The following is a 14889-nucleotide window of genomic DNA, read 5'->3' as shown; positions in this document are numbered from 1 at the left end:
AAACACACCCAGTGAGACCATCGAAGGAAAATACCCTCTGAAATCCCTCCCACTCTTCCTTCAAGGGCACCTGGGATGTTGTGACTCTGTCGGACTAGATCTCGGACGCCTCCATAGCAACCAGCTGTTTTATCGTGATGTCACTCTGCGGAATGAGGCAAATGGACACATGGACTACTACTACTACTATACTGATATGAGGCAAATGGACACATGGACTACTACTACTACTATACTGATATGCACACATTTGCTCCAACTCCATCCCGCATAACATAACAGCGCCCCCAGGTGTCTGCAGCTTCAGGCAGGATGCCACCGTTGCAAATGCCGAGTTGTGTGTGTCATAATATGCGCTTATGCTGCTTGATGATTTTTTCTGGTCTCAAAATGAAAGTTAGGGTTTTTGTTGCTCAAATATATATAAAATAGTTTTTAATGTACAAATATAAAATGTGAATTTTTTTTTTGGCATGGAACAGATTGCTATAATTTGACAATTAGTAAGGGTGCTCGAAAAAAATCTAAATAATTTGTATTCATTTTTCGATTGTTTAAAATGTTTGTATTTTTTATTCTGCTAATTTATTTATTTATTTATTTTTTGCAAACATTTTACATTTTTTTAGAATTTTTTTTTTTTTTTAATCAAAAACTATTTTATTGATATTAATTTTACTGGTAAGGTTGGTTTTAGAATTTTTTTATTTTCGTTTTTACTTTGTAGGTTTAAGGTGAATGTTAGAGTTAGGGTTGTTCTTGCTTGAATTGAATTTGGTTTGAAACAATTTGCAATGTAAAAATATTATCAAAATAAAATTTTGGTTATTTAGATTTAGACTAGACTTAGACTTCCTTTTTATTGTCATTCAAAATTGAACTTTACAGTACAGATAAGAACAAAATTTCGTTACATTAGCTCATGGTAGTGCAGGATAAAAAAGCAAAAAGGTGCATATATAAATAAATAAATAAATAGATTACTGTACAGATAAATATATTGCACTTTTTCACATGCATCCACGTTTATGGATGTATGTTATATTGTCTTTTTTATTCCAGTGAGTTAATCCATTTTGGGGGGACTTGAGGGGATTATTATGATGCGTTCAAGAGTCTTACGGCCTGAGGGAAGAAGCTGTTACAGAACCTGGAGGTTCTGCTTCGGAGGCTGCGGAACCTCTTTCTAGAGTCCAGCAGTGAAAACAGTCCTTGGTGGGGGTGGGAGGAGTCTTTGCAGATTTTCTGAGCCCTGGTCAGGCAGCGGCTTTTTGCGATCTCCTGGATAGGAGGAAGAGGAGTCCTGATGATCTTTTCCGCCGTCCTCACCACTCTCTGGAGAGACTTCCAGTCTGAGGCACTGCAGGCTCCAGTCCAGAATGGAACATTTTTTTGCAACAAAAAACACAGCTCTATTACTAATTAGTAGGGGTGATCAAAAAAATTAATTCACATCAAATCACGATAAAAAAAAAAATTCTCGGTTCTAAATCGATTCAAAAATTGAGGATTTCCTTTTTTTTTTTTTTTTTTTTTTTTTTAAGTATCAATTTTTTGATTAAAAACTATTGATTTTGGTAATGTGATTGATACGGTTGCTTTTTATACATGTATGATTTTCCTTTTTGCTTTAAAGGGTTAGATGGTTAGGTTTTTTGTTGCTCGAATTGAACTAAAATACATATAAAAACTATTTTTATGTAAAAATATTATAGAACTTTTGTTTTGTATTGTTTGGCATGGAAAAGATTGCAAAACAACAGCTTTAGCACCAATTAGCAAGGGTACTCAAAAATATCTATTCACGTACAACTCGCAATTTCCATTATTCTGATTCTAAATCGAATTATAATTTGAGGATTTAAAACTTTTTTATTTTTGTGAATTTTTTACATTATTTTTGCAAATTTTCTGTATTTTAAAAAAATATTTTTTTGGATAAAAAAATATTTCCTTATGTTATAATATTTCTTGATACAGTTGCTTTTATGAATTTTTGGGTTTCCTTTTTGCATTGTAAGGTTAGGGCTAAAGTTAAGGTTTTTATGTTGTTGCTTACATCAATTTAAAATACGTGTAAAAACATTCTAATGTAAAAATATTATCATGAATTTTATTTTTTATTTTGCATTGAATATATTGTTATTTTTTAACAAAAAAAACCCCAGCTCTATCACCAATTAGTAGGGGTGATCAAAAAAATGGATTCACATCCAAATCACTATTTATTAATTTTTTTCTCGGTTCTAAATCGATTCAACATTTTTGAGGATTTCATTTTTATTTTTCATTTATTTATTTTTTTAAGAATCAATTTTTTGATTAAAAACTATCTATTGATTTTGGTATGGTTTTCCTTTTTGCTTTAAAGGGTTAGAAGGTTAGGTTTTTTGTTGCTCGAATTGAACTAAAATACATATAAAAACTATTTTTATGTAAAAATATATAGAACTTTTGTTTTGTTTTGCATGGAAAAGATTGCAAAACAACAGCTTTAGCACCAATTAGCAAGGGTGCTCAAAAGATCTATTCACATAAAACTCGCAATGTTCATTATTCTGATTCTAAATGGAATCATAATGAGGATTTAAAATGTTTTTATTTTAGCGAATTTTTTATATTGTTTTTGCAAACTTTATGTACTTAAAAAAAATATTTTTTTGGATTAAAAACTATTTATTTATGTTATAATATTTCTTGATACGGTTTATTTGATGAATTTTTGGTTTTCCTTTTTGCGTCGTAGGGTTAGGGCTAAAGTCAAGTTTTTTTTTGCTTACATCAATTTAAAATACGTGTAAAAACATTCTAATGTAAAAATATTATCATGAAAATGTTTTATTTATTTGGCATTGAATATATTGCTATTTTTTAACAAAAAAAATACACCTGTAACACCAATTAGTAGGGGTGATCAAAAAAATTGATTCACATCCAAATCACAATTTATCAAATTTTTTCTCAGTTCTAAATCGATTCAAAATGTTTGAGGATTTAATTTTTTTTAATTCATTTTTTTTAAGAATCCATTTTTTGATTAAAAACTATTTATAAATTTTGGTAATGTGATTGATGCGGTTGCTTTTTATACATGAATGTCCTTTTTGCTTTAAAGGGTTAGGTGGGTAGGTTTTTTTGTTGCTCGAATTGAACTAAAATACATTTAAAAAATATTTTTATGTAAAAATATTATATAAAATGTTTTTTTTTGTTTGGCATGAAAAAGATTGCAAAACAACAGCTTTAGCACCAATTAGCAAGGGTGCTCAAAAAGATCTATTCACGTACAACTCGCAACTTACATTATTCTGATTCTAAATCGAATCATAATTTGAGGATTTAAAATGTTTTTATTTTAGCAAATTTTTTATATTTTTTTTTTGCAAATTTTCTGTATTTAAAAAAAATATTTTTTTGGCAAATTTTCTGTATTTAAAAAAAATACTTTTTTTTGATTAAAAACTATTTATGTTATAATATTTCTTGATACAGTTGCTTTTATGAATTTTGGGTTTTCCTTTTTGCATTGTAAGGTTAGGGCTAAAGGTAAGGTTTTTTTTGTTGTTGCTTACATCGATTTAAAATACGTGTAAAAACATTCTAATGTAAAAATATTATCATGAACATTTTTTTTTTTTAATTTGGCATTGAATATATTGCTATTTTTTAACCAAAAAAATACAGCTGTAACACCAATTAGTAGGGGTGATCAATAAAATTGATTCACATCCAAATCACAATTTATGAATTTTTTTCTCGGTTCTAAATCGATTCAAAATTTTTGAGGATTTCATTTTATTTTTATTTTTTTTTAAATCAATTTTTTGATTAAAAACTATTTATTGATTTTGGTAATGTGATTGATACGGTTGCTTTTTATACATGTATGATTTTCCTTTTTGCTTCAAAGGGTTAGATGGTTAGGTTTTTGTTGCTCGAATTGAACGAAAATACATATAAAAACTATTTTTATGTAAAAGTATTATAGAAAATGTTTTTTTTTTGTTTGGCATGGAAAAGATTGCAAAACAACAGCTTTAGCCCCAATTAGCAAGGGTGCTCAAAAAAATCTATTCACATACAACTCGCAATTTTCATTATTCTGATTCTAAATCGAATCATAATGAGGATTTAAAATGTTTTTATTTTTGTGAATTTTTTATATTGTTTTTGCAAATTTCCTGTATTTAAAAAAAATATTTTTTTGATTAAAAACTATTTCTTTATGTTATAATATTTCTCGATACGGTTTATTTGATGAATTTTTGGTTTTCCTTTTTGCGTTGTAGGGTTAGGGCTAAAGTCAAGGTTTTTTTCTGCTTACATCAATTTAAAATACGTGCAAAAACATTCTAATGTAAAAATATCATGAAAATTGTTTTTTTATTTGGCATTGAATATATTGCTATTTTTTAACCAAAAAAAATACAGCTGTAACACCAATTAGTAGGGGTGATCAAAAAAACGGATTCACATCCAAATCACAATTTATAAAAAAAATTCTCGGTTCTAAATCGATTCAAAATTTTTGAGGATTTCATTTTATTTTATTTTTATTTTTTTAAGAATCAATTTTTTGATTAAAAACTATTTATTGATTTTGGTAATGTGATTGATACGGTTGCTTTTTATACATGTATGATTTTCTTTTTTGCTTTAAAGGGTTAGATGGTTAGGTTTTTGTTGCTCTAATTGAACTAAAATACATATACAAACTATTTTTATGTAAAAATATTATAAAAAATGTGTTTTTTTTGTTTGGCATGGAAAAGATTGCAAAACAACAGTTTAGCACCAATTAGCAAGGGTGCTCAAAAAGATCTATTCACGTACAACTCGCAATTTCCATTATTCTGATTCTAAATCGAATCATAAATTTGATGATTTAAAACTTTTTTATTTTTGTGAATTTTTAACATTATTTTTGCAAATTTTCTGTATTCAAAAAAAATATTTTTTGGGATAAAAAACTATTTCTTTATGTTATAATATTTCTTGATGCAGTTGCTTTTATGAATTTTTGGTTTTCCTTTTTGAATTGTAAGGTTAGGGCTAAAGTTAAGGTTTTTTTTTTGTTGCTTACATCGATTCAAAATACGTGTAAAAACATTCTAATGTAAAAATATTATCATGAAAATGTTTTTTTATTTGGCATTGAATATATTGCTATTTTTTAACCAAAAAAACCCCCAGCTCTATCACCAATTAGTAGGGGTGATCAAAAAAAGGTATTTACATCCAAATCACAATTTATTTTTTTCTCGGTTCTAAATCGATTCAAAATTTTTGAGGATTTCATTTTTTTATTTTTTTTATTTTTTTAAGAATCAATTTTTGGATTAAAAACTATTTATTGATTTTGGTAATGTGATTCATGCGGTTTCTTTTTATACATGTATGATTTTCCTTTTTGCTTTAAAGGGTTAGATGGTTAGGTTTTTGTTGCTCGAATTGAACTAAAATACATATAAAAAATATTTTTATGTAAAAATATTATTATAACATGTTTTTTTTTGTTTGGCATGGAAAAGATTGCAAAACAACAGCTTTAGCACCAATTAGCAAGGGTGCTCAAACAGATCTATTCACATACAACTCTCAATTTCCATTATTCTGATTCTAAATCGAATCATAATTTGAGGATTTAAAATGTTTTTATCTTTGCAAATGTTTTATTTATTTTTTGCTAATTTTCTGTATTTTAAAAAAATATTTTTTTTGATTAAAAACTATTTCTTTGTGTTATAATATTTCTTGATATGGTTGCTTTTATGAATGTTTGGTTTTCCTTTTAGCATAGTAAGGTTAGGGCTAAAGTTTTTGTTTTTTTTGCTTACTTTGATTTAAAATACGTGTAAAAACATTCTAATGTAAAAATATTATCCTGAAAAATTTGTATTTATTTGGCATTGAATATATTGCTATTTTTAAACCAAAAAAAATACAGCTGTAACACCAATTAGTAGGGGTGATCAAAAAAATCATGATTTGTATTTATTCCGGGTATAAATCAATTCATAATTTTTGAGTATTTCAATTCATCCGACTTCGGATAAGCGGAAGAGGATGCAGGATAGACGGATGGTTTTCTTTTTTTGCTTTGTGAAGTGCATCCTACGTATTGTAAAACTGGGTTTAGGTTGGACTTGGCTCTATTGAATTTGATTATACTGATTAACATTGTGTGATTTTTGTAAATAAAAAGTTTGTTTTTTTTAACTTTAGAATCGTGTTGAATCGAGAATCGATTCTGAATCGAGTCATCACCTCAAGAATGGAATCCAGTGGTGAGAAGCCTTAAAGATTCCCAGCTCCACTGATTAGGACAGAGAGCGGCGCCCGTCCGACTTCCTACGTGGAGGTCACGTGACCGGGCCAGGTGCGCCGCCGAGGCCCCAAAATAGCCGCGTGGGTCTTCTTGGGTTCTGTGAAATGTAGAACATTCTGAGAGACTCCTGGCCCACTGGAGGTTCTGCATGTCGCTGCCAGCCCAGTCTTGGCGCACAACCTTGGCGCGCAGAAAGAGGGGGAGAGAGAAAAAAAAAAGTCCAGCTGTTGCGCGTCTCATGTTAGCGAGCTGCAGGACTAACAGACTTGAAAGCACATAATTACCACGCTAGTGTGTTCCCAATTAAGCTAACGTGAAGAATTTTTTTTTTTTACCAGCGCACACTTTTGCATTTATCAACGTTTTTCGGCACTGCCAACGTTATGTTTATTAGCACGCGCCCCTAACGACGTATCCCACCAGGCATCTATATGTTTATGCTTGCGTTAAAGACCTTGGCCAGCCCAGTCTTGAACATGTCAGATGAAGTCTCCTTGACCAAACGTGACCTTGATCACACTTAGCAAGTGTAAACAAAGAAGTGAAGCAGTAAAACCCCCAAAAAATGGTTACTTATTCTATGGTTGTCATCACACCTTTCCTCTTTGCCGTGGCTGTTGTAACAGAAGTGTCCAAAGTGTGGCCTCGGGGCTATTTGTTGATCTGCAGCTAGGGTTTTATGGCCTTAAAAATGCTATTTAAAAAATAAAAAAAACGTAAAAACACGTAAAAAAGAACGGGTGAAATGTGACGAGAAAAAGTTGCAATGTTGACTCTTTTTTTCTTTAAAGCTCTCATTGCTCAAAAAATAATAATGAATCAAAACCAATGTTGTTATGAATTATTCACCCATTTAAGGCTCTAATTACTTCACTTTTTGGGATAAAATATTGTATATTTTGTGTTTGCCGTAAATAACAAGTATTTTTTGAGGCAAAAAGACATAAAATTAACAAAAAAAATTAAAAAAAACATTTTAAAAAAATAAATTTTTAATTGTCATTGACGAACAGATGTGACGTTGATCGAGAGACTAAATCATTAGAAGTAAAAAAAATTAAAATGGATGACTTATTTTTAACACTTTTATGAGCCACAATAATTTTAGTGTGATTTTTTTATTTAAAGCTGTCATTGCTAAAAAAAAAAATATTAATGAATTAAAATCAATGTTGTTATGGTTTATTGAGCTATTTAAGGATCTAATTACTTCCCTTTTAAATAGTTTTGAGGCAAAAAGACATAATATTTACAAACAAATATAAAAAACGTTAAAAAATTATTTTTTAAATCATCATTGACGAATAGATGTGAAGATGATCTAGACACTTAAGCATTGGAAGTAGAAAAAATTATTAAGATGGATGACTTATTTTTAACACTTATGAGCGGGGCCCTTTTGGAGCCACAATCATTTTAGTGAGATTTTTTTCTTTAAAACTGTCATTGCTAAAAAAAATAAATAAAATAAATTAAAATCAATGTTGTTATAATTTATTGACCTATTTAAGGATCTAATTACTTCCCTTTGAAATTGTTTTGTGGTAAAATATTGTATATTTTTGTTTTTGCCATAAAAAACAATTATTAATTGAGGCAAAAAGACATAAAAATAACAACAACAACAACAAAAAACATTAAACAAAAATACATTTTTAATTGTCATTGACGAACAGATGTGACGTTGATCAAGAGACTTAATCATTGGAAGTAAAACAAATTAAAATGGATAACTTATTTTTAACACTTTTATGAACCACAATAATTTTAGTGTGATTTTTTTTATTTAAAGCTGTCATTGCTAAAAAAAAAAAAAATTAATGAATTAAAATCAATGTTGTTATGATTTATTGAGCTTTTTAAGGATCTAATTACTTCCCTTTGAAATAGTTTTGGGGTGATAGATTGTATATTTTTGTGTTTGCCATAAATAACAATTATTCTTTGAGGCAAAAAGACATAACATTTACAAACAAATACAAAAAACATTAAAAAATTATTTTTTAAATTATCATTGACGAATAGATGTGAAGATGATCTAGAGACTTAAGCATTGGAAGTAAAAAAAAATATTAAGATGGATGACTTATTTTTAACACTTTTATGAGCCACAATCATTTTAGTGAGATTTTTTTCTTTAAAACTGTCATTGCTAAAAAAAATTTAAAAAAAAATTAAAATCAATGTTGTTATAATTTATTGACCTGTTTAAGGATCTAATTACTTCCCTTTGAAATTGTTTTGCGGTAAAATATTGTATATTTTAGTTTTTGCCATATAAAACAATTATTATTTGAGGCAAAAAGACATAAAAATAACAAAAAAATTAAAAAAAAACATAAAAAATAAATACATTTGTAATTGTCATTGACGAACAGATGTGATGTTGATCAGGAGACTTAATCATTGGAAGTAAAAAAAATTAAAATGGATAACTTATTTTTAACACTTTTATGAGCCACAATAATTTTAGTGTGATTTTTTTAATTTAAAGCTGTCATTGCTAAAAAAAAAAAAAAAAATTAATGAATTAAAATCAATGTTGTTATGATTTATTGAGCTATTTAAGGATCTAATTACTTCCCTTTGAAATAGTTTTGGGGTAAAATATTGTATATTTTTGTGTTTGCCATAAATAACAATTATTCTTTGAGGCAAAAAGACATAAAATTTACAAACAAATACAAAAAACATTAAAAAAATTATTTTTAAAAATTATCATTGACGAATAGATGTGAAGATGATCTAGCGACTTAAGCATTGGAAGTAAAAAAAATTATTAAGATGGATGACTTATTTTGAACACTTTTATGAGCGGGGCCCTTTTGGAGCCACAATCATTTTAGTGAGATTTTTTTCTTTAAAACTGTCATTGCTAAAAAAAAATGATAATAAATTAAAATCAATGTTGTTATAATTTATTGACCTATTTAAGGATCTAATTACTTCCCTTTGAAATTGTTTTGGGGTAAAATATTGTATATTTTTGTTTTTGCCATAAAAAACAATTATTATTTGAGGCAAAAACACATTAAAATAACAAAAAAAAAAAAAAAAAACATTTTAAAAAAATAAATTTTTAATTGTCTTTGACGAACAGATGTGACGTTGATCAAGAGACTTAATTATTGGAAGTAAAAAAAATTTAAATGGATAACTTATTTTTAACACTTTTATGAGCCACAATAATTTTAGTGTGATTTTTTTATTTAAAGATGTCATTGCTAAAAAAAATAATAATAATAATGAATTAAAATTAATGTTGTTATGATTTATTGAGCTATTTAAGGATCTAATTACTTCCCTTTGAAATTGTTTTGGGGTAAAATATTGTATATTTTGTGTTTGCCATAAATAACAAGTATTTTTGAGGCAAAAAGACATAAAAATAACAAAAAAATTTAAAAAAACATTTAAAAAAAATAAATTTTTAATTGTCTTTGACAAACAGATGTGACGTTGATCAAAAGACTTAATCATTGGAAGTAAAAAAAAATTTAAATGGATAACTTATTTTTAACACTTTTATGAGCCACAATAATTTTAGTGTGATTTTTTTATTTAAAGCTGTCATTGCTAAAAAAAAAAAAAATTAATGAATTAAAATCAATGTTGTTATGATTTATTGAGCTATTTAAGGATCTAATTACTTCCCTTTGAAATATTTTTGGGGTAAAATATTGTATATTTTTGTGTTTGCCATAAATAACAATTATTCTTTGAGGCAAAAAGACATAAAATTTACAAACAAATACAAAAAACATTAAAAAATTATTTTTTTAAATTATCATTGACGAATAGATGTGAAGATGATCTAGAGACTTAAGCATTGGAAGTAAAAAAAATTATTAAGATGGATGACTTATTTTTAACACGTTTATGAGCGGGGCCCTTTTGGAGCCACAATCATTTTAGTGAGATTTTTTTCTTTAAAACTGTCATTGTTAAAAAAAAATTTATAATAAATTAAAATCAATGTTGTTATAATTTATTGACCTATTTAAGGATCTAATTACTTCCCTTTGAAATTGTTTTGGGGTAAAATATTGTATATTTTGTGTTTGCCGTAAATAACAAGTATTGTTTTAGGCAAAAAGACATAAAAATAACAAAAAAATTAAAAAAAACATTTAAAAAAAATTAATTTTTAATTGTCTTTGACGAACAGATGTGACGTTGATCAAAAGACTTAATCATTGGAAGTAAAAAAAAATTAAAATGGATAACTTATTTTTAACACTTTTATGAGCCACAATAATTTCAGTGTGATTTTTTTATTTAAAGCTGTCATTGCTAAAAAAAAAAAAAAAATAATGAATAAAATCAATGTTGTTATGATTTATTGAGCTATTTAAGGATCTAATTACTTCCCTTTGAAATAGTTTTGGGGTAAAATATTGTATATTTTTGTGTTTGCCATAAATAACAATTATTCTTTGAGGCAAAAAGACATAAAATTTACAAACAAATACAAAAAACATTAAAAAAAAATTTTTTAAATTATCATCGACGAATAGATGTGAATATGATCTAGCGACTTAAGCATTGGAAGTAAAAAAAATTATTAAGATGGATGACTTATTTTTACCACTTTTATGAGCGGGGCCCTTTTGGAGCCACAATCATTTTAGTGAGATTTTTTTCTTTAAAACTGTCATTGCTAAAAAAAAATAATAATAAATTAAAATCAATGTTGTTATAATTTATTGACCTATTTAAGGATCTAATTACTTCCCTTTGAAATTGTTTTGGGGTAAAATATTGTATATTTTTGTTTTTGCCATAAAAAAACAATTATTATTTGAGGCAAAAAGACATTAAAATAACAAAAAAATAAAAAGAAAACATTAAAAAAAAATAATGTTTAATTGTCTTTGACAAACAGATGTGACGTTGATCAAGAGACTTTCATTGGAAGTAAAAAAAATTAAAATGGATAACTTATTTTTAACACTTTTATGAACCACAATAATTTTAGTGTGATTTTTTTATTTAAAGCTGTCATTGCTAAAAAAAAATAATTAATGAATTAAAATCAATGTTGTTATGATTTATTGAGCTATTTAAGGATCTAATTACTTCCCTTTGAAATAGTTTTGGGGTAAAAGATTGTATATTTTTGTGTTTGCCATAAATAACAATTATTCTTTGAGGCAAAAAGACATAAAAATAACAAAACAAAACAAAAAAACATTTAAAAAATTGCAATGTGACGTTGATCTAGAGACTTAAGCATTGGAAGTAAAAAAAAATTAAAATGGATGACTTATTTTTAACACTTTTATGAGTTGTGCACTTTTGGAGCCACAATAATTTTAGTGGGATTTTTTTATTTAAAGCTGTCATTGCTAAAAAAATAAATAAATAATAATGAATCACAATCAATGTTGTTATGAAACATTGACCTATTTAAGGGTCCAATTGTTCACATCAAAAATTCCACTTTGAAATATTTTTGGGGTAAAATATTGTATGGTTTGTGTCCGCCGTAAAAAAACTAGTATTTTTTTAGGAAAAAAGGGCATAATATTTTGCAAATTATAATCGACCAACAAAACTGAAGTTGATCTAGAGACTTAAGTATTGGAAGTAAAAAAAATGGATGACTTATTTTTAAAACTTTTATGAGTGTGGCCTTTTTGGAGCCACAATAATTTTAATGGGATTTTTTCTTTATAACTGTCATTGCTAAAAAAAATAAAAAATAAAAAAATAAAAAATTGAAATCAATGTTGTTATGATTTATTGAGCTATTGTTTTGGGGTAAAATATTGTATATTTTTGTGTTTGCCATAAAAAACAATTATTCTTTGAGGCAAAAAGACATAAAAATAACAAACAAAACAAAAAAAAACATTTATAAAATTATTTTTTAAATTGTCATCGACGAATAGATGTGAAGTTGATCGAGAGACTTAAGCATTGGAAGTAAAAAAAATCAATTTAAATGGATGAGTTATTTTTAGCACTTTTAAGAGTGGACCATTTTGGAGCCACAATCATTTTAGTGAGATTTTTTTCTTTAAAGCTGTCATTGCTAAAAATAATAATAATAATAATAATGAATCAAAATCAATGTTGTTATGATTCATTGACCTATTTAAAGATCTAATTACTTCACTTTGAAATAGTTTAGGGGTAAAATATTTTATATTTTGTGATTGCCATAAAAAACTACTATTCTTTGAGGGAAAAAAAGCATCAAAATAACAAACAAAAAAAAACATTAAAAAAAGTATTTTCAAAATTATCATCGACGAATACATCTGAAGTTGATCAAAAGACCTAAGCGTTGGAAGTTTAAAAAAAATGGATGAGTTATTTTAAACTCTTCTTTGAGTGGACCCTTTTGGAGCCACAATAATTTTAGTGGTGTTTTTTTTCTTTTAAACTGTCATTTCTACAAAAATAATAATGAATCAAAATAGATGTTGTTATGATTTATTGACCTATTTAAGGCTTCAATTACTTCACATCAAATATTCCACTTTGAAATAATTTGGGGTAAAATATTGTATGGTTTGTGTCCGCCATATAAAAAACTAATATTTTTTGAGGAAAAAAGGGCATAAAAAAACATAAACAAAAATATTTTCCAAATTATAATCGACCAACAAAACTGAAGCTGATCTAGAGACTTAAGCATTGGAAGTAAAAAAATTATTAAGATGGATGACTTATTTTTAACACTTTTATGAGCGGGGGACCTTTTTGGAGCCACAATAATTTTAGTGAGATTTTTTTCTTTAAAACTGTCATTGCTAAAAAAAAATTAAAAAATAATGAATTAAAATCAATGTTGTTATGATTTATTGACTTATTTAAGGATCTAATTACTTCCCATTGAAATAGTTTTGGGGTAAAATATTGTATATTTTTGTGTTTGCCATAAAAAACAATTATTCTTTGACGCAAAAAGACGTAAAATTTACAAACAAATAAAAAAAAACATTTAAAAAATGATTTTTAAAATTGTCATCGTCGAATCGATGTGAAGTTGAATTAAAAACTTAAGCATTGGAAGTAAAAAAATAAAAATAAAAAGGATGACTTATTTTCAGCACTTTTATGAGTGGACCCTTTCGGAGCCACAATCATTTTAGTGAGATTTTTTTTTTTAAAGCTGTCATTGATAAAAAAAAAAAAACATTAATGAATCAAAATCAATGTTGTTATGATTTATTGACCTATTTAGGGTCCAATTGTTCACATCAAAAATTCCACTTTGAAATATTTTTGAGGTAAAATATTGTATGGTTTGTGTCCGCCGTATAAAAACTAATATTTTTTGGGGAAAAAAAGGCATACAAATAATATATGTTATATATACTATACAGTGCTCAATACCGGGGTAGAGCGGAATATACGTTAGGTCAGAAAAAACACAGAGGCTATATCATCCCTACAAGGCTGTTTCGCAGGTTTCTCTGCTCTTCGGGGGATTTTGTTGAAGTGTCTGTGGTTGTTACAAATATTTAGAGTACATTACATGGGGGTGTGGTCATTGTTACACAGTAGTGCCTTGCTTCTGTTCGTTGCAGGGAAACCTGAAAACAGGCTTGTAGGGATGATATAGCCTCTGCGTTTTTTCCTGACCTAACGTATATACTGTGTGTATATATATATATATATATATATATATATATATATATATATATATATATATATATATATATATATATATATATATATATTTTTTTTTTTTTTTTTTTTTTTTTAATATAATATATATTTAATATATTACATTTTAGTTCCGGGGTCCCAGAAGGGTCTGAGTCATAAAAATGTTTTTTTTAAAATTAACTTAAATTAAAATAAAAAAATAAAAAATAAAAAATATATATATATTAGGGGTGTGGGAAAAAAATCGATTCGAATTCGAATTGCGATTCTCACGTTGTGCGATTCAGAATCGATTCTCATTTTTTAAAAATCGATTTTTATTTTTTTTATATTTTTTTTTGATTAATTTTTTTTTTTTTTTTTTTTTTTTTTTAATTAATCAATCCAACAAAACAATACACAGCAATACCATAACAATGCAATCCAATTCCAAAACCAAACCCGACCCAGCAACACTCAGAACTGCAATAAACAGAGCAATTGAGAGGAGACACAAACACGACACAGAACAAACCAAAAGTAGTGAAACAAAAATGAATATTATCAACAACAGTATCAATATTAGTTACAATTTCAACATAACAGTGATTAAAAATCCCTCATTGACATTATCATTAGACATTTACTTTATGAGATGCGATGCAAGTGTAAGCCACTGTGACACTATTGTTCATTTTTTGTATTTTTTTTATTTATTAATGTTTGTAATGATAATATCAATGAGGGATTTTTAATCACTGCTATGTTGAAATTGTTACTAATATTGATACTGTTGTTGATAATATTCATTTTTGTCTCACTACTTTTAGATTGTGCCGTGTCATGTTTGTGTGTCCTCAATTGCTCTCAATTGCTCTGTTTATTGCTATTCTGAATGTTGCTGGGTCGGGTTTTGTTTTGAAATTGTATTGCATTATTATGGTATTGTTGTGTATTGT

Source organism: Entelurus aequoreus, linkage group LG02 (assembly GCF_033978785.1).
Source record: "Entelurus aequoreus isolate RoL-2023_Sb linkage group LG02, RoL_Eaeq_v1.1, whole genome shotgun sequence".
Classification (NCBI taxonomy): domain Eukaryota; kingdom Metazoa; phylum Chordata; class Actinopteri; order Syngnathiformes; family Syngnathidae; genus Entelurus; species Entelurus aequoreus.
Note: the sequence above shows the minus strand (reverse complement) of the source record.